This window comes from Leptonychotes weddellii, chromosome 8 (genome assembly GCF_054177405.1).
Source record: "Leptonychotes weddellii isolate Sample4059 chromosome 8, ASM5417740v2, whole genome shotgun sequence".
Taxonomy (NCBI): domain Eukaryota; kingdom Metazoa; phylum Chordata; class Mammalia; order Carnivora; family Phocidae; genus Leptonychotes; species Leptonychotes weddellii.
Genome location: NC_138376.1, coordinates 16,494,715 through 16,515,691, shown reverse-complemented (window position 1 = coordinate 16,515,691; position 20,977 = coordinate 16,494,715). Strand labels below are relative to the sequence as shown.

General features: G+C 45.2%; 1 protein-coding gene and 1 long non-coding RNA gene across 9 annotated transcripts in view; both read left to right on the top strand.

Moving 5' to 3' along the window:
* RREB1 (ras responsive element binding protein 1) overlaps positions 1–20,977 on the top strand; it is a 176,547-nt gene that overhangs the window by 68,190 nt on the left and 87,380 nt on the right. The gene's annotated exons all lie outside the window — the stretch shown is intronic.
* Positions 1,765–18,585, top strand: LOC145722955 (uncharacterized). Its single transcript, XR_014147532.1, has 2 exons — positions 1,765–3,167; positions 3,326–18,585. It is a non-coding gene; the product is annotated as an uncharacterized LOC145722955 (long non-coding RNA).

Sequence of the window (20,977 nt, the reverse complement as noted above, 5' to 3'; positions counted from 1 at the left end):
TATTCTGATGTGGCATAATTTGGTGGGAGGGCCAAAGGCTAATGTTTTCATTATTTAGCATTCCCTGGGCATTCACCTTGTGAAAGGAGGGACGGTTATCTTCCTAGGTTAAATGAAACCAATCTAGGATTAAAAATTTTTACTGTAAATTAATCAGAAATTGATTTATTCTAAAGAGGAGAACACTAAACAGAAAAAAAATATTTATTTTTTGATTAGTGTCTGATCTGTTATTACTCTAAACAAGTTAGTCCACTGATGAAAAACATTGAGCAGTTCAAAAAATCCTTTTTTAAAAATTTTTTTATTATGTTATGTTAATCACCATACATTACATTATTAGTTTTTGATGTAGTGTCAAAAAATCCTTCTAAAGGGTCAAAGTGTCTTGAGAAGAAGATGTTTTCCATCCTATATAGGACATTGTATTATGAATGTTCCATATGATGTGACATGTAATTTACCTGTGGTTGTGTTTTTAACTGGGTATTTTGCTTTCATCAATGTCATGTTATTTGGATATTTTAGAGCAGTTATTCCCAATTTTTTCCAATATAAGGACCTGTTTTCATGTAAAACCTTTTCTAGAGCAAGCATAATTTTAATTATAGATTCTGTTGGCAGGCTCTGACAAAAAGTTCCTAAAAACAGGGGCGCCTGGGTGGCTCAGATGGTTAAGCATCTGCCTTCGGCTCTGGTCATGATCTCAGGGTCCTGGGATTGACTCCAGCTCAGCAGGGAGTCTGCTTCTCCCTCTCCCTCTCCCCCTGGTTGTGCGCTCGCTATCTTCTGTCTCTCTCTCCGTCTCAAATGAATAAATAAAATCTTAAAAAGAGAGAGACTCTTAAAAAAAAAAATTCCTGAAAACAACAGGGTTCATGGAATTTATCTTAATTTATCTTAATTACAATCTTCATACCCTTACCAAATAATAGTACATACATGTGTATGATTTACTTGGTTTGTAGATGCTTGATGAGCATATGAATAAGTGGACCCCCTGAAATAGCTCCCTGGAGGCACCTGCCCTAGAGGAAGATAGAGCCTACATACGAATAACTCTAAGGTCTAAGATTAGGAAATTAACAATTAGATCAGTCCTGAAGGGCAAGTCCCCAACTCCAGGAACAACTGTGTAGGTGGAAGATCTGGGGGCCATTCTATGGCAGGTTAGGAGGATGCATTTCATTCCACCTGCTCACTCCTGAAGCTTCCGGAGGTGCCAACCCAGCCTAGTTGTCATTATTTTAAAGGAAGGAATGTTGTTGGAAGAGTAAATTGAATCTGAAATACTTCAACAGACCTTATGGCATATCTCCCGTAGCCCTTTTAATTAATTTCATATGATCTACTAGAGAGAGGGCTGGATTTGTTGGCTAGGTGACTAGTCAGGTTCTACACCCAGCCCAGCCTTGATTATGGTTGAAGGAAAGAGAGGACGCTGTATACCTCAGTTTCTCCATCTGTAAAATGGGCAGAATCTCTTTCCTTTATCATACATATGCTTAGTAGGTGACTTAATGATGCTCCCAGGCAGTGTTTTCTCTCTTTTTAATCAATAGAAGCGAACAGAGAAGGCTTTGTGAGGCTAGACGTCATTGTCCTTTCATATCCAGGGGAAGGACGATAAAACTAGGGAAATTCTGCGTATCCTGAAAGGTTCTTGAAAGCCAAGCAGCATCCAGAGGACCTGCCAGTGGAGTGAGACCTTCCTCAAAAACCTATCTCCATGCTCCTGAGGTTCCGTTTTCTTCTCTTTAAAATGAGGGTGTTAGTGGCTTAGTAATTGTTCAGTGGTGACGCCTCTTAAAACACTCTTCTTGGGCTCTGACAGCAAAGTCCTTGCCTGCTTCACTCCCCAAATGCGGGTAGAAGCAGCTGCGTCCTTCCTGATGTCGCTGTCTGATCGGGAGGAAAATCATCCCGAGGTTTTTCTAGGAGTTAGGGCCAGGAGCAGGTATTGTTTCAGGTTTATGTGCTATCTGTGCATTTTCAAAAAATGTCGAGTGGAATCTTCATTTCAAGCCCATATAGCCTTTTCAGGTTGCTCTAGGGAATCCTCAGGAGTGTCTTCGCAAAAGAGGGTATACAACCAGCCCACATCCGCTGAGCCTGGGAAAGAGCAGGGTTGGCGACTGCCCAGAAAAGACTTGTGTGGTGTGGATTTTCTGCAGATAATAAAACTGGGTTTTTGCAAAGGAGGCAGGAAGAACTACTTTCCTTAGGTGGACTTGAGTTGGCACGTGGCTAGAGTCTCCTGAACTCAGTGACAGGTGCACGCAGCCACGGTGATGCTTCCCCAGGACGTGGTGGTTACTTTTGATGAACAATGACCTCACAAAGGTTTCCTGGGAAAAAACCCTCCAAACATAATTTCCAGAATTCCAAAGCAATTTTACCATTCTGATTCTGAGAGAGGTTGGATTGGAAAGGGGACTGCCATCAGCACCGTCTCTTGTCTTTTTTTTTTTTTAGCTGTTAGGAACGATCTTTAAAAAAAAAAAATACAACTGAGTTATAAATGATAACTTAAGGATTTTAGTTGAGTTTATTTCGAAGTAGTTTGCTTCAGGTTTCAATGACTTGGCAATACGGAGAGAAGAGTAACTAAGCCTTTCGTAAGAGATGTTATTTGAGGAGGGGTTACAAATGCATAGTCAATTTAGGAATACAGAAGTAATGTTTTCTCTCACCTTACTTTTTGACCAGGAGGAGAGATGATTTTTTAGGCATAAGAGTGCACCAAGTAGTGAATAACAGTCTCTAAAGACATTTAACTCTATGAACAGAGCATACGTATTTAAAATGGATTGATTCAAAATGGATTGAGTTCTGAACCTGATGTTGTCAAGAGTGCTTTATTTTCAGGTAGCTTGTAACGACGCGTTGTTAATCAAACCTGTTGTGTTTCCCACAGAATTTCATTAAAAACATGCCCATACCCCGTAGACAAAGGGGCAGTGAAACAGAAACTTGATAGAAATACTAGGGAGGGGGAAAGATAGAGCCACCATGGCACCTGGCCCTCCTTTCACTTCCTTTCCCGATTCTGCCCCTTTTTTGAAATGTCTTTGAGAAGATGGGAGGAAGCTGCCCGTGGCTGGGGGCATCACCCTGGATGGCGCCCCTCCTCTGGATTTGGGAACGGGAGTGGCTCAGCACTGCGAGTGCCGGCCCCAAAGCCCAGTGCTGGCTCTTCCCACTCAGCCCTGTCCCCGGGGCTTTCTGGGCAAGCCTGGGACTTGGCAGGGGCAGGTGGGGGACAGAGAAAGTGCCTTCCTCGGGGCCTTGCCTCCTGCTGCCCGCTGGGCCACCAGGAAAGGAGCCGCCGGGCCTTCTAGAATGGGGTGCAGGCAGGGGACAAGTTGGAAAGCAGAGCAGAGGTGGAGGGGCTGCAGGCAGTTAGTGTCCTGCCTGTAGACCGAGCAGTCCGGGCTCTGGTGCAGACATTCTTGTCCGGCTGTTGGCTTTTCCTCTTCATGTTTTGGCATTCAGTGATTGCATTCAATACCTCTGTGGTTTGCAAATGTGAGTATGATGTGCATGTACATTTTGGGGGGAATGTTGACTAGGCAATAAAACAGAGGCCCAAATGCTAAGAGAGTTGTTGTTTTACGGATTCATTGAAAACTAGCCTTAACTTGGCCAAACTGTGGGAGTCATTTGCCCACACTACTCCGGGTAATGATTTTTGCTCGGCCCGCTAAAAAACATTCCTTGCAAAGGTGCAGTATCCAATAGAGGAGTGGAAGGTTCGGGTTCTGCTTTCGCGGGAAGGAGAGGATTGGAGGCTAGGTGCTTCTCTCTGCTGCCTGCCTGACTCCTCCTCTTCCTCTCCCGGGGCCCTGGGGCCACAGCTTGGGTTTTTAAGAGCCCCGGGCCTGGTGCTGCGCCCAGCGGTGGTATTTTCAGGCATTTCTCAGTAGTTTTTAGGATTATCAGTCATCACTTGCAGGGTTCCTTTTCATTTTCAAGGGCACCCAGTATAACCGTTTAGTTCCCTTTCAATAGCCCTCTTCACTCACTCAGGGCCCAGTCAGGAAGATTAATAATGTTCACTGATTTACTGTCGCCGCAAAAAAAAAAAAGCATTAGTTAATTAGACTTTTACACCTCAGTCAGATGGCATTAGACACCCTTTGTGCACTTTAACTCAAGGATGTTAAAGACCTAAATCTCGGAGAAAAAAGAAAAGAAAGAAAAAGGACAGGCACTTTTCCAGTTTAAGCTGCATGTTGGTCCATGTTAATTAGGCATTTGTCCCTTAGTCTGGAGGTGATAGAAAATGCCAGTTACTGCGGTATTTAACTGACATCAAACTCCTGTCCAAATAATTCAGTTGGGCCCAGCCTTCTCTCTTAATTGGTGGGAAGGAAAACTCCGGCACACACCCAGAATAAGGAGGAAACTGTTACTTTAACATTTAAAAATTTCATTCTGGAGGATCTGAAGAACACTTGTGTATTTTTTGTTGTCCATGTTCACTGTGCAGTGGAGCTTTTTAAAAACAGTAACAACAGAATCTCCTCTAACACTTCAGCTTATCCCCTAAATGATTAGCTTTTGTCAGTCTTCAGTAAATGAAAGTTTAGTAACTGTTGTTCTCCCAAGGTCAAAAAGTTATCCAGGGCCCTTATAGATTTATAGATCTGTTTGGCACCATTTTAAAAAAAGACATTTAATTTTCTAGCACACGGGCAGATCTTTGTCAATACTAGAAATTAATTAGTGGGTCACGGTGCCAAGCAATATGAGTTTTAAAAACCAATATGTGGTGGCATATTAAAAGGATGGTTTTGTAGGAATAATTAGATGAAATGTGCTCTTTGAAAAGATTTTAAGCAACTTCTTCCTGGTTGCTGGAGAAGGTAATTCTCAGTGACAAGAGTTTAGTTTACCTTATTCATGAGCTATGTAAAACAATTCCAAAAATAATGAAAAGATTTTTTTCTAACTAGGGGTAGCCTTATTTGACTTTAAACCCTACTTGCTTCGACTATGGTTTCTAGCCAAAAGTTCACACGTTGGAGAGCACTTCATTTTCAGTCCTGAACTACTTTTTCGTGCACTGAATGAATGCAATATGTTAACACTCCTGTCCGGCCCAGAATTGCTCGCTGCCCCTTTGGCCTGCCTGCCTGGTACTGGCTGAAAAGGTACCATTGTTTGTTCTGCAAACACTGGGTGATGTTTGTTTCCAAGGTGACTGGTTCTGTTGCTGCCCTTTAAGCAAGGGGGGGATGGGGGAGAGAGAAAGTTGGCTTTAAACACCTGAGAGCATCCTGTTTCTGGATACAGTCTGTGTGTGTGTATGTGTGTAAGTTGAAATACTATTTTAACTGAGTTAATGGGAGAAAAAAGGGATAATGTGGAAATGTGAGAATAAGATTATCAGTAAGTTAAAAAAGATCAGTAAGTTTTGATATTGAACTCTGTCCTTAGAGCAAATGTAATGGTAAGAAATGTTAGAATTAAAGGTCTGATCAGAAAGAAATGAACTGTTTCTGCATTTGAAAAAGTAAAGAGTCAAGGGAAGAAAAAATATTTTAGATGATAACCGTGGAAATGTTAACTTTATGTTTGCATGAAATAGTTCTTTAGGTGTAATCCGTAAGCAGCTATTCAGATGAATAAGAGTATAAGGAAAACTGGTTATTGACCAGGTAGGTAGGCCTTCAGAAACAAGTAAGAGAATATGAGATACAAAGAGGTTGGTTTCAGTTTTAAGTTCTGTAAGGAAAAAAAAAAAAAAAAAAGAGAAAAGAAAAATGTTAAATAGTTGAAATTTATATGTGTCAGAAATTTTCCAAGAAGGTAATAGATGAAAAGCATCTTTGGTGGTTTATAATTGACTTATTCATCAGTGAGACATTTCTAGTTCACATTAGAAGGAAAAGAAAATGATTACTCCCTTCTTGGTCCCCCCACCCCCTCTTTTTTTGTTTTATTGTACATGGATGCTGTTAACAGAACTTTGCCTTTTCACTCCTATCGGGTTTAGTACAGTTCATGCGCAGGTTTCAGTAAACATTAACTACTTTTATCAGGACTTGCAGTGTGCTGAATGGTTAGCAAAGAGAGTGTACTGCAAGAGACTGATGAAAATGAGAGAGTCCAAGGTCACATGGATGTTGAATTTTTAGAAATTATTGAGAATTTAGGGAGAAGACCTCCAGTTTCATATTTTAAATATCCTCTAGTTATGTGGGCCTAAGACAAGACTACTGGGCCTAGCGTTTCTGTGTACTAGGGTTAAAACAGATTTCTTCAGATGCTCCCCCTGAGTAGCAGGCAAATAATTTTAAAACATTGTTTTTACTTTCATTAAAAAAAAAAAAAGAAAAAAAAATCTCGGCTTGATTCAGGACTGCCTTCCAGGATGAAAGTTTCAAGGTTCCAGCAGTGAAGTACTATAACATTTATCACGGTGATTCTTAAGATCTCTTTCGATTTTATGGGGGTTTCTTTTTTCCTTTCTCAAAGATTATTTGGGATTGATTGCCCTCAGATAGATAACCAGTTTCGTTCCTGGAATTAGCACATTAAGTCATAAACCAAGTGCTAGGATGAAATACTGCCAAATAGAGACTAAACATACTCTTTTCAGAAATCATGTAGTATTAGAGAACTTTTTGCCTCCCTGCATCCTTTTCAAAAGCAGGAACGTGACTTGTGCTTTTCTTAGGACATGCATGTTTTTAAAATCAATGACAATAAAAACTGTCTTCCTTGCCCTTCAGTGCAGCGTGCATGGAAGCAGCCTAGTAAAGTTGGCCCCGGGGGCATCGTGTCCGACCGCGTTGCGGTCGCCTCTGCGTTCGCCCGGACCGCGACGGCAGAGCCCCGTGCAGGGTAGAGCCCCGTGCAGGGTAGGGCTGCGAGGAGAACACCCGAGCCGCCCGCCCCCCGCCGGCCGCAGACCCGAGGCCGTGCGGCCGGGTGTCGGCTGCGTTCCCACAGCGAGCGGCGGCGGGCGTGCGGCGGCGGAGCGGGTGGGCGGCCGGCTGGGGGCCGGGGAGGGGCCTGGGAGGACGCGCGGGCGGAAGGCGGCCTGGGCACACCGCCCCTTCCCTCGGCGGACGAGCCTTTGTGCGCCGGGGAAGCCGTCTAAGCCGAAGGGTGTTCGCACGGCTGAAAGCGCGTCCGCCGTCGTCCCGGGGGACCCGCCCGTGCCCTTCCCCGCCGAGTGCGGCGAGTGGGAAGCAGACGGGGGCCGGCGCGGGTGACCCGGCGGGGGCGCGGGTCCAGCCCGGGCCCTCTCGGGCCGCCCGCCCCACCTCGGCGCCCGCGCTGGGCGGCCCTGTGAGCGGGCCGCGCGGCCGTCAGTCAGGGCGGCGGGCGCCGATTGGCCTGGCGCCCGGCGGGGGGCGGGGCTCGGTCCGGCCTTCCCGGTGGGCGGTGCCGGCGTCGCTTCCAAGAAGACCTTGACGCGTTCTCTTCGGCCCGCGACGGCCCGAGCAGCAATTTAATGAACAACCAGAGATCTTCAGAGAGCCCGTGTAGTAATTGAGCTCGTTTTTGGAAAAGTGAATTCCTCTCAGGAAGAGGTTAGAAAGTGTGTAATCTCTGTGCGAAGTCCTCCCTCTTTTTTTTTTTTTGTTAATTTGAGGCCATTTAGCCTGTAACCACTTTAAATTTTCAGAAGTTATGTATAGGCGTGAGCTTGCCCACTTGCATTTTGTACTTACTTCCCAGAACAAGCCCCCGTTAACGCATTTGGTATACCTGATGGCTCTTTGTAAATGAAAGCAGCATGTAGCTAGAAAATTACCTGCAGCCCGCTTTTTTACAAAGAGGAGGTGTGCAGACATTATAGGCAGCTGACCTGGAACTGGGAGAAGGAGCGTGTGGAGGAGACAGGAGAGGGGAGCATGTTCGCCGAGCCTGGAAGCAGGACGGCTCCTGGTCCTTTCTGTCCTTTCCCGCTGAGTGTTGGGAAACTGTTCTCTCCAATGTGACCTGCCTTCTGAGAATGGAGGCGGAGGGGCAAAATGCAAGCAAACGGGACAAGTGGCTTCAGGTTTTAAAACTCAGTTACTGCCCACTCCTGAGAGCCCCTCTCTCCTCCTCCTCCCTTCATAATCAGCCTGTCGATAATAATGAGGCCCTTCAACTGGGATGCAGTTTCTTGATGTTCTGTACTGCAAGTGCATGACCGCCGACAACAGGTGGTTTGGAGACCATCAACCTTATTTCTGATGGCTGAAGGCCGCCTGCTGCCGAGGCGCCCTGCTGAGTGTGCCCTGAGCGGGCACAGTGGGTGATGCACATGGCCCTGCCTGCTCCTTCGTGTCATGTGGCTGGGCAGAACCTGAAGTGGCCGGCTCGCTGCCCCAGGGGCACAGCTGCCCCCACACCATGAGCAGCATAGAGTACCTGGTGACTCACATTGCTCAGTCTCTCCACTTGGTGACTTGTCTTTGTTTTTGGCGTGTCGCCCTTGGTGATCCCTTTTCACTGGGCTGCAGCATCCAACACAGTGATTCTTAGACCAGAGGGAAAGCTTTTCCCTAACACACATGCCACGGCCCGCTCGCCACAGGTCTGGGGTAAGGCTGGGGCTTGGCCTTTTGAAAATCTTCCCAGCTGATTCTAATGAATTCCCCTCATAACTAGCACTCAAAACTGTATTTGTAAACAGGTTACTTTTATATTTATGGCTGATGAGACAACTGAATACATTTGAGCCACTGGGAATGAAAAAAAAATAAAAATGGGAAATGATACATAAACCTTGAAATTCTCCCATCTGATGCTTGCTTGTTGCATCCCTGAGTTTCCCGTTAAGGCAGGTATTGGGGTACCTGTGCTAGAACCCTGATAGGCCGTCTGCACTGGCAGGTGTAAATGCTACTAATTAATTTTTTAAGAACTTGGCACTCTGACAATTATCAGGGATGCTGAGTAGCTGGTACCAGATGTTTCTTTTGTTAAGGCCACGGAGAGGTAATGTCACAGGTAATAGGCTCTGGACGTTTAATCCCTTGGTCTGAGGCTGTGGATTTTGGCGATGCTGAATATTTTCTTTTAAAAAGGGTGCAGGATGATGTAAGGTCTGGTTTCCTCTCATCCTCCCGCCGCCCCCCCCGCCCCACAGCTCTGGTAGATTATCTTATGTAGAGGTGTTTACTCAATTATCATTAGGCCCAGCTCTTTTTAGAAGAGAGTAAATGGTACTTTGGGCCTTTTTATCTAGACCCTCTTGCTCACCATTTTGCCACAGCTGAAGGCACAGCCTGTGCCTCTAACTGAATTCAATCCTCCTTCAGGCTTTTAACTGTGGAACAACAGGAAAGTCGGCCGCTCATCATTTCGTGTGCAGACTTTACAGCCTCTGCTTACGCAGTTCATGAATGCACCATTTGTTGTTTTGAGCACAACTGTTAGATACAACTGGACTTGCAGCCCGCCCTGCCTGCGATCAGAGTGCATCACTGCGGCCTTCCCCCCACCTTTTCTTTCCTCTTTTTTTTTGGTTTCTGCGTAAGCCCGATTTTTGCTTTAAATACCACCATTTTGTCCACAGCACCGTTTTTTTGACCCAACTTACCTAAGTTTGAGAAATAAGGTTTACTTTGCTCAGACTGTTAGCATGGGGGTCCTGAATAAGTGCAAGTGTTTCACTTTATTAAAGGTTATTTTTGTGGCTTGGTTTTGCATATATGCTTTTTAAAAAATAATCTCAAAGAACCACGTCACCTTGAAATTTTATTTTAGATCCCATTGAAATTAGAAAGTTTAGGTTTTTCCTAGGTCATTTTAGTTCCTTCTTTTTAAGCTTTATACACGATCTCTTTGTCATGAGGAATTGTCTTCAATTGAGAATTTAAGAGAAGCTGTCAAAACCAAACTGTTCAGCGTGGTTTTGGAGTATTGGAATATCATCATTACAAATAATTGTTTATCATTCTTTTCTCCTCTTGAAACCAGGTCCCATCCAAAAATGATACCATTAATGTTAAAGTTTTCATTTTTGTTTTGTTTCTCTCACATATATAGATTCTTTGGCCCTATAATTATATATGTGTTATACTGTGTATATAGATACATTGACCTTAGGCCTTCTTTATATTTTATTGAATTGTATTTTAGTTAGAAGTGTGTATTGACATATTTTTCTGCTGTGCTATATATATGTAGTTAACAACTGGGCCAAATTGTTACTTCTGACTGCTCTTAGGCCCTGCTCTGGCTCAGGAGACAAATTTCTGTTAAAACAGCAAACATCCTACAACAATCAGCTCTACGAGCCTCTGCATCCTAGAGCTTCCAAAATTGAAAGTCATTTGCTGAAAATGAAGAAGCTTTCTGTAGTTGAATTTTAAAGTAGATGTTTAGGTTTTGAGGAATATATTCAGTTGTTGTCTTTTGAAGAGGTTCTGGAGGCCCAGGATCGTGTTTGTGTTTTTGTTAAAATTGAGACCTACAAACATGTATAAGGGAAACCGTGTACTCTTTTGTGAGATTCATGCTTTCCTTTTCATCTCACGATTTAGAGGGGGGGAGATCTATCCCTTTGTGAAGATTAAGTCCCCCACCCGAAGAGTCCTTATGGTCCCTTGATGTAAAGTCTAAGCAGTGACAAGTTCTGGGGAAAGCGAGCCCGGGTTTTACTGCTTCCAAAAGCAGTTCTGTCAACCCTGAGTCTGCTCTTAACTTTTAGAGCACTTTCCATACGCTGTCCTGCAGTTTTCAGGCTTGATTTTGATCTGCACCTTTAAGCTGGGTAAACTCTTCATTGGACTTTTCTGCCTGTACCAGTTTCTTGACTGCTCCTCTCCTGTGATTAATATGTGTGTTGCTTAAAATGGCATTTGAAACATCACCAGGTATTTTCACCAGGTAGAAACTGCTTTTCCTGTGTCAAAACAACTAGTGTGGCTTAGTTGATGCTTCTGTTGCTAAGCAGGTAAATTTCTGGTCTGCAGGCTGTGTGTTAACCCTGTAAATGCCCAGTGTCAAGCATAAAACAAGAAGACGGAAAACCAAGGAGGTGATGCTTCCTTCTTACATAGGGCTTTGTTCAGGTGCATGACATCTGGGCCTAGCTCACCCCAGCCTCCGCTTACGGGTTGTCAAGGACCCCGCCTCGACTTCTGTGTTTTTGAGGGGTGGAGGAGAGGGGTAGGAGGTGGGGCGTGCTGGAAAGTTGGTAGTATCCAGGAAGATGACGGCCCAAGGAGCTGGTAGTGAAGGTGTCACTGCGTATGATAAAAATTAAAGGCTTCAGGCCAGTCAGTAACGGCTTTAGCCTTTTTCTTTGGGACTTTTCTCTGCACGTCTACCTTAAATTGCAGTATGGCTGTGGGGAAAAGAAGAGGAAAGAAAGGGGTTGCTGTTTGCATCCATTTGCCAGAAAGGAGTTAACAGAACATACCGCAGAACAGGTTGGGCAAGACTGTTAAAGCCAGTGATGAAGCCTTCCTCCCTCCCCCGCCCCTTGTTCCAACCCCGTTCTCCCTTTTCTCTCCCAGGACTTTAAAACATCTTCAGATTATCCCCTACTCCCCCCCCCCCACCCCCGTCCCAACCCCTCCCCACGTCAGTGTCTGGCTTTCCCTCTCCAGGGCAGAACATTTGATGTGATGAAAATACTTTGTGGAGATGAGGAGCCTGTGGGAGAGGCCTCAGCCATGCCAGCCATTTCTTGAGAAATCGATGGCGCCCTTGTCTGTGCCCTTCGCCATGTAACATAGGCCCCATTCAGCAGACACATTCTTCTGTATGCATTTATGCCTCTGTGGGACAGCAGGGTGGGCGGCCTGTGTGGGGCCAGGGGGGCCGGGGGGGGGGGGATGAGGTCGGAATGGAGATGTGGGAGATGTGGAGGGCAGCGAGGGAGGGACCCTGTGCTCTGAGTGCCAGGAAGTCATGAGACGTTGCTTCTGGAAGCATCTGAAGTTTGCTTGGACTTAGGGGATGAGATCGCTCGTGGCCATAAATGCAGAGAAGCCGAGCTCTTGCAAGGCCAGCTCTGGTCTGATATAAGTTCTGCATGGTGTTTGTATCTAATTCCTCCGTAAACATACCATATATAGTCATGCTTGAGCTCACTATAACACACATCGCCGGGGAACCTCTCCTAATGCACAGATCCCCGGGCACTTAGAAGCGGGCTCAGGCTATTTCTGGAGTGGTGTGGCCTTTTCTTTCTTTCTTTCTTTTTTTCTCTTTTTCGGAGAGAGGAGGAAGGGGGCTTTTTTTTCCCCTTCTTCCCTGCCTTTTCTTAGTATCTTTAACACCGCACACGTTTTGTGTTTTATGGGTGCCGGCCTTCAGCGGTTTGTTTTTGGAGCATCTTGTAACACCGTGGGCGGGGGTGGGGGGTGTCTCTCCCCTGTACCGTGTTACTTGGCGGCCCACGGAGAAGGCGCTGTGGAGCCCTCCTGTTTCCTGTCCGCATCCTCCCTGCTCTGTCCCCCTGTGTTCCACCTTCGGATCTCCAGGGCAGAGAGCACGCAGTTCTCCACAGACCTCAGGGCAGCCGTTTCCCACTTGGCAGGGCCAGGTCTGTGGCGCAGAGCAGAGAGGAGCCGGGAAGAAGAAAGAAATGCAGTTTGTTTTTTTCCCCTGAAATACCTAGGACACAGCCCTTCAGCTTGTTGGAAGTGAACAGTGGGAGGCATTTGTGGTTCAGATAAGAGACCTCTTCCTTTTCCTCTTCTTTTCTTTTCCTTCCTTCCTTCCCCCCTCCCCCCCCAAAGGCTATTGCTTTTCTTCTCCGGCCACGTGTATAGATAACCCTGGAAAGAAAGGTGTTTTGCCATGCTGGGATATTTGGGTATTCTGCGTAAAGAGACAAGGTGGGCACTTTCTTTGCCTTGTTTTCTGTCATTGGCTTCATCATAGTGAATTATATCTGACTGTGTGACAGTTAATTGTACCATCCTTCCCGTTTCTTAAGCTGATAAGCCCCTTTCTGTCTGTCTCCATCAAGCCTCTTTGTTTGAGAAGTTCCTAATGCAGTACAGGAACAAAGTGACAGTTTTCTTATTTACTGAAGTCTCTAAAGCACATTCATTATGCTCTTTATCCTATCTTTTTTTAGAACTTTATTTCTTTAGCTTCTACAATTGAATTGGACAAATGACTGATAAATTAAAACTTCCTTAAAAATATCAGTGAGTCCAGAAAAAAATTAAAAAAAAATTTTTTTTTAAGGTTGTGTGTATTTACTTCAAATTATTAACAGTGCTTGGTAGATAATGTTCAGAGTAAGACACAGGTTCTGCCAGAGTACCAGTTGCCCATAGGGAAACAGCAGTTGATTAGCCAGCTAGTATTCAGTCAACTTAAAAGTAATATATCACTTGTGTGGAGGTCACTTATTTGGCATTCTTAAAGTCCAGAATATTCAGCATGTGAGAGAGGGAGAACAAGGTTGGTGAGGGGGTGGGAATGGGTTATGCAAAATAAAACTTTCAAAGCCATGCAGGTGTAAGAAGTCTTGGTACTAACACTCCTCTCCTTGAATCATGATGATCCTCTAGGTCTGCACCTTAGCATTATTTATTCCTAATGTAAATATGGCCCTGACTGCCTTGTCTCCTATTTTCTCCCATTTTCAAGTCAAACAAATTAGAGGCCAAAGTTGGTGCTTGGGGATGGAGAAAAGCCATCAGAAGGAGACCCATTGACAGCCCCAAGAAAGGATGTCAGCAAATGAGCAGAAGAAGTCAAACAGTATGGGGGAACCTGGGCATCACGAACAGAGGAGAGTCCTCTGTGTTATTTCTTACAACTGCGTGCGCATCCACGATGATCTCAATGAAAATTTCAGTTAAGAAAAAAGCATGGCCGACGGAGGCTGTGTGGTACAGGGGCAGAACTGAAATAGGGGGGATGTTACGCTAGTTTCCGAAGGCACCTTGTGTAATGGTTGTTCACTGTAATGATCCTGAGTCATCGCCCAAAAAAGTTAGATTAATCATAACGTTGATTCACCATGCTCTGCTTAAGGAGATGGGAAGTTTGAAAGATACTTCAGAGTGATTTACACCCAGGAGTTTTATATGGAAAATTAATTTCTGAATACTTCCCCCTACAGCTCCCCTCAGTGATGTGCAGCTCCTTTATGAGTTAACATGAAATGTTAGGATAAACCTTCTAGTATATTCATGGATATACTAAAATAGTATTTATTTTGCCCAAATGTTGGCGGGGGCGGGAGGGGCGCGATGCATTAGCAGAATCAGGTGATGTCCAAATACCATTACTAGCTTGTTCATCTGTACTTTTTTTTTTTTTTTTTTTGCAATTCCATGTTTATTGCAGAGTTATTTACAATGGTAAGATAGAGCAACAACCTAAATGTCCGTCTCTGGAACAATGGATGAAGAAAATGTGGTGTATATATAAGATGGAACTGTTCATCTGTATTCTTAATGTGAAGTGTTCTTTTGTATTTTTAGCTGAAATAATACAGAAAATGTCATGGATTTTTAAAAGCTGATGATAAGAAAAGAACCCTCTATCTGGTGTGTACCAGAGAAGTCCTAGGTACCCAGGGAGACTGGTAGTTTCTGTAAAAAAAGGAGTTCCAATCACTTTTTGTCTGTTTTTAGGCGTCTGCTTTCATTTTATTCATTATTCTTCCACAGTTCATGTTTGTGCTCAGAAATGATCATGTCAGCTGGAGCAGTGTCTGCATGGCTCTTTTGCCAGGAGGAATAATCCTAATTTGAAAAACTAAATTGCCAGCGTAATCTTTTAGGTTATTTGTTAATTTCCTTCCTCTCTAGTGCCATTTTGCAGATGGAGACTACTGTGTGGCACTCCATGGTGGTACACCAAAAATCTCTGTTGGTATTGTTAAGAATTTGGGGGACATTTTCATGGAAATCCCAGGATTGAAAAGCCCCCAGGGCAGCTAATACCTAGTAATGGCTCTCAAGCATTTTGATTTTTATCTGCATATGGCGTGTTGCTGGGGCCTAAGTTTTAATAATCATACTCCTAAGTGCAATTAAGTTAGCTTCTAATAGTAGTAGATTTAAGTCTTTTGTGCATTTAGATGTGTGTAGTGCAGTTAACATGAGTAAGGTTGGTATAACCTTTTCTGCTTCTGAATCAGATAGGCTTCGTGAGTTTTGTTTTGCTAAGAGAAATTATTCCCTTTGAAAATGTAATTAGTTTTGTAACTTGGTCTTCTGAGTATCCATGGAAACCATACCTCCTGATTGCCACGCTGAAGGTGGAAAGTATTCTCTTTCGGGTAGACATTTGTGACTCTGTCAGGGAAGGGAAATAACATGTACGTGAACTTCATATAATAAGAATTAGCTCTCTGGATGTGAGATCGGCTCACAGCAGATGGAAAAGTAATAAAAACCATTACTTCCCCGGAAGCAAGGAGCAGGTCTTTGTGCTGACTTTTCGGGTGGAGACCAAGCAGGAGGGGTGTGGCACAGGGTAGAAGGGCTTGTGTCTTGTTCTGTGTGATTGAACCTGTGAAGCGAGGCGGAGCTCCCTGCACGGCTTAGTTGGGAGACGATGTGCTCACAGCATCCTCTGAGTGGGCGGGCCTCAAGGACAACTGTGGCGAGGTTGGGATGGCGGAGCTGGAGGCACCAGGGAGGGAAACCTCCAGGCCTAGATTGGAACAGCTGCTGGTTGCCTTGAAATGAGCCTCCATGAATCACAGGCTCCCAGAGCTCATCTGTGGGTCTGGAGGCTGAACGGGAAGAAGGAAGGGGGCAGCTCTCAGTTAATATTCTGACGCCCCCAGAGCACAGAAATTTGGGCAGTTACTAGCATCTCAGTCCATAACGTTCATTGCTTGTTTAAAAGCGTTTCCCCTTCACGTAATCCTAATCTTTTATTTCAAGTAAATGCTGGGCGGTGGGGGGGGGGGGGGTGCTGTGTCTGTTTTTAAAGCTGGCTGACTAAAATGGCTTTTGTTGGACATCGCGGGTTATTTATAAGGGGCGGGGGCAGTGGTGAGACCCAAAGAGGAGAATTTGATCAATTGATTTCAGGTTGTTGGAGGATTGAAATGGAACTTGATTGCTGGTCTTATCCAGGATTTCAAGATTTCAAGGAAAAGTGGACAATGCCCGCTTTTATCCGAGGGATTTGAGCAGTCATATGATCAGCAGACCAGCCCGCGGGAGCAGCAAGCAGCAGTTTCCCTGCCGAGGAGTCTGTGGAGAGAGGGAACTTCAGGGTGCAGGGGCTGTGCTGGTTTGGGAGTCCTTTAGCCAACACTGGGTTGGGTCATGGCCTAGGTGCTTGTAAAAGTTGCACATCACAGGGATGCACATTTGTAAAGCCCAAGATTTCTTGGGTTGCCAAGCTGGAGAGGCGGCAGCAGTGAGAGCAGAGGGGAACAGCTTTGCTGGTGAGCACCCTGCAGTTCCCTGTGTGGAGGGGGAGGTGGCTGCCAGGCTGGGGCGCAGGCTGGGGAGAACCATCTTGTTAAAAGCAAATAACACTCACATTGTCCTCACGCAGGGACAATGTGTAGAAGTCTGCCGCCACAGACCTCTAAGTAGATGGAAAGGGGCTTCTGGCTGTACGCAGCATAATGTTTATAAACACCGCAGGAACTGACTTGGAGCTTGATTCTCTCAGCTCGAGCCTGACTGTGGAAGAAAGAAACTGAGCAAGTTAGACTCCAAAAATCACATGAGATTGCTTTTATATGGCTTTCATTTTCTAAATGGGGATGTTCCTATTATGTTTCTCTCATAGATGCACACGCAGTAACTCTGATTTGAGGACACGGTAGGAACGTCATAAAATCAACTTGCTGAATTAATAGGGGTTTCCAGGGGTCTTCCAGGAGAGTACTAGCAAGATGTGATGCTGAGTTCCTTTAGCTCTGTGATTGTTAATAAATCCACCTATCCTCGAACTGCACGTTATTCCTGTTCTCTCTGATGTCCTAATGGAGTGTCCCCCAGTGTTGGCTCCTTAATGAAAAGTGAAGAAGTAACCGTTTTAGGGTCAATGTGAGACTTTCTCAGTTTCTCTAATGTCTTAAAGGTAATGTGCCATACTATTTTTTTTTTAAAGGGATGTTTAAGTTTTCAGGTTTTTATTTTTTAAAATGACTTTATCATATCTCCTGAAAGAAATGAAAAAAGAAAGAAAAATCCATTCACCAAAAAACCCAACAGTTTGCCGAATAGCTTTGAGTGTTGGGGCCTTTTTATTATTTTCAACTCTGATTTTAAAGCCGGGTTATAATATGTGACCAAATGTATTACATGAGTGTTTACCTCCTCCACCCCCCCGTTTTGGCCACGTGGAAGTACCTAAAGAGATGGAATGTGCCACACCCCAAGAATGGGGCACTCTAGGGGCCTCGGAACTTGAGAAGAGCAGAAGAAGCAGGATCTGTTCGTCTCCAGCTTGGCCTCGCCTGTGCTAAGTGGGGAGCAGAGAGCCACTGAGCTCCTTCAGGATGAGTTTTAAAATGTGTGTGTGTGTGTACACCCAGAGGGGTGGTTCTCCTGCCCTCTGTAGAAAGAGCGAGGGAGAATTCTAGCCGGAAGTCCCCCCACCTTTGAGACCAGTTTTAGATCCCACCCAGCTGAGCTTGTCCTCACAGAGGACCCTCCAGAGAAGTGCTGGGTTTTTTTGCTCTTTGGACCAGGAAGGGCTTATGTGATTCTGTTACCTATTTTTAAATTCTCTCTTCCCAATTTTTTTTTTTTTTTAAGTTTGTGTATTTCATAAATGTTCTAGCTCTCATTGTTGAGTTCTAGATTACGCTTTGTTTCAGCTGTGTGCATGTCTGGCATTTTTAGGAGATGAGAATTTTTATGATGTTTGATTCCACATTGTCCAAAAGGTTGGATATTGTGGGCAGCTCCTTAACCTGCCTGTTAAATTGCACATTTTCCTAGGTTGACTAGAAACGGTTATTTTTTTGTTTTGTTTTAAGAGTCATTTTGTGGTTAAATGGTGATGCTTTTACCTTAAAGAGATCACCGTCTTTCATTTGGGCAAAATACATTATCAGTTCACACATGATTTAATAAATAAAATTGAAACCCTTTCCTCTTGGCCTGCCTTTTAGAATCAGGGGATTCCAGGAGTGTGAGTGTGTGCATATTTGTTTCATGGGGCTCTTGATCCGAATCCTCCAGTATATTTACTGTCCACATTTTCAGTACTTGTTAGCATAGTTTGCTTTCTAAATTGTTGGCAACTGTTACATAATCATGTTGTGATGAAGAATTTTTAAATTTGGTGAGAAAGAGACCCCAAATGGGAGGTAAAAAAAAAACGAAACAAAACTGTTTTGGTGAATTGTAGTGAAGGACAATAAGGTAGAAATCTTAGCTAACTGACTTTATTATAAAAGACCTCACATCTGTGTTTGATAGGTGGTACTTAAGAAGACAGATGTGGACGTTCTGACTTTCATAACGATTTGTCTTAGGTTAGGCTCAGCTGTGCTGAAGCATGAAACAACCTTAAAATCTCAGTGGCTCAACCCGTGAGCCGTCATTTCTTGTTCATGTGAGATTGGCACAGGTCTAGCAGCTCCCTAGCGTGGCTCCCTTCGGGGCAGTGGCCTGGGGATCCAGGCCGCGCTCATCTTCTAGCTGCCCTGCCGTCACACATGCTTCCTGGCAGCCCTGGGAAGGCAAGAGCTCGTGGGTCACACGGCAGTGTTAAAGAGCTTCAGCCTGGAAGGGATGCGCGGCATCTTGGCTCACAGCCCATTGGCCAGAACTTGTCATGGGCTCGGCTACATGCCCCGCAGAGGTGTAGGGGTGCTAGGCAACATGGAAGAGCACACGACCGTTCTCTGGGCGGGACACTTCTTTGCTACAGGCGTGTTTGCCACGCTCTTGTTTTATCTCCTTAAAGCTTACTGTGCACATATATAAACTAGGTAAGGCTTAGGCCCTGAAACGTGGAGTGGAAGAAGTTAACTGTGCCTCCGAGTGGTGGCTCTCCACGTGTGATCCCCAGGCTAGCAGCATCAGCATCACCTGTGAACTCATTCGAAATGCAGAATCCTGGGCCCCACCGCAGACCTCATGAATCAGAAATTCTAGAGAGGGTTCCCCAGACCTCTGTGACAGTAAGCTCTGTAGGTTCATGCTCAAGTTTGAGGACCATTGCCCTGCATGAATGGAATGTCTTTGGCACCTGTTGAACTGATAATTAGTGCATCAACCTTGGCATGCCGATGTGCCCTTGCGAGTTAGTGTATTTGTGCAGTGAACGTATGCTCAGGGGTGAGCGCCTATATGATAATAACAAGCACCTAGAGAGTTGGCAGGATATGCCCCAGACCCTGTTTAAGCACTTAGCAGATTTAACTCAGACGTTCTTCACAACAACCATCAGATGAGGAGACTGAGGCAGAGGGAGGTTCCATGACCGTCTCAGGGCAGTGTCACAAGGTCAAGCCACATACCACGGCGGGCAAGCGGAAGAGGCGGGATTTGAATCCAGGAAATGTGGCTGGTGAGTCCACTCCTTAACCGCTGTGCAGTTCTCCTGGCTGATCTCCGGGTGGTAACCCACCAGGCCCTGCGGTGGCTCTTCTCTTTTTCTTGGAGACAGTGTGTCAGAATTAACAGGAAGTGTGGCGTGTCGGTGTCGGTTCCCATTACAAGTGTGAAGCCCCCCCAGCGGCAGCTTCGGTCGTTGGTGGTTTGTGCGCATGGCGGGCTGTGGGCAGCATGGGCCAGTGCTGGAGATGCATGGCTGGGCAGCAGGTGCCCAGCCATTTAAAACTCGACAGTGACAGAACGGGGTTGTTGGGGCAAGAACAACAACTGGGAAGTGTCTTCTCAGAGTGAGGTGGCCCGGTCGCACCACGAGAACATTTTCTCCAGCTAACCCTTGCATAAGCTTCGGACGTAGGAGAGATTCTCCTCGGGCCCTTTTCCATCATCATCTGCTCTCTGAGATGCTCCTTTGAGGCTTCACTCCACGGGGTGGTTCGAAGAGCTTTTTGTTACGTTTTCATGATCAGGACTTGGGTTTTAATAGAGGAAAGCATGTTTTTCCTTCCCCAGAAAACCGATGAAAGGGTCCTCCTCCTTCCAGCTGGGAGATTCAGGGAAGAGTTAGATGGATCGAATCTTTCACATTTTGAACTGATGGGAAAGGATTTTCCAGATGTCATTGAGAACTGCTTCCCAATCGGTCGCTGTTTCCTTGCATCCTTTCAAAGTTGTTAATGATTAACTGCATTTTCTCTTCCAGGTAGGTCTGTTGTTTGTCTTGTTGTGTACTTTGCTGGCCCCTGCACTTCCTTGCCTTTTTTGTCTCCTGTGCTCAGCAGGCTAGAACCGAGCCGGCTCCTTGGCAGCCCTGCCCAGGCCAGTACCAGCTTTGACTCTAGGTAGAGGATAAAGATAGCATCACCCCTTTCGGTTTTCGTGTTGGCTGGGAACAGCTGCTACGCTTTGTATAGCTCTGAACATAACATTTCATTCCAGAATTGCTGAAATTTTTAGTTTTCTGCAAGCCAGGGCTTAACCACGGGGTTTTTCACATTCAGACTGAAGCGTCTAGAATCTTCCTTTGAGAAACAGTGCTTGTCTAGGAGTTTGGTAATGTACAGAACAGAGATGGGGAAGCTGTTTTGCATATGTTGTTTTATTAAAGATCCCGTTCCTTGTTCCTTCCTTCCCTCTCCCTCACTTTAGATGGTTCGGTTTGCTTAGGTACTCTAACAGAGGTGTAGATAATTGAAGTAAATCTTGAGTCAGATCTAAACAAAAGAAGAAAGAACTGACCTAAAAAGAGCAACTGAACTCACCCTAATTGAATCACAGGGCCCTGCGTGCAGATTTGCCCGGACTAGCTTACCCTGGGAGAAGGACGGGGGGACCCCTGTGCTGGTGGAGGGCTCAACTTCTGTGGGTCCCTTGCGATTTCCCAGCTGCATTCTGCACTGAGGCGCATCTGGGTTAGAAGTTCAGCCTGGGGGGTGGCCGGCGGGGGGGCGGGGAGAAAAACCATGAAAGCCATTTGGGGTTGGGCATTTGGAAAATGTTCC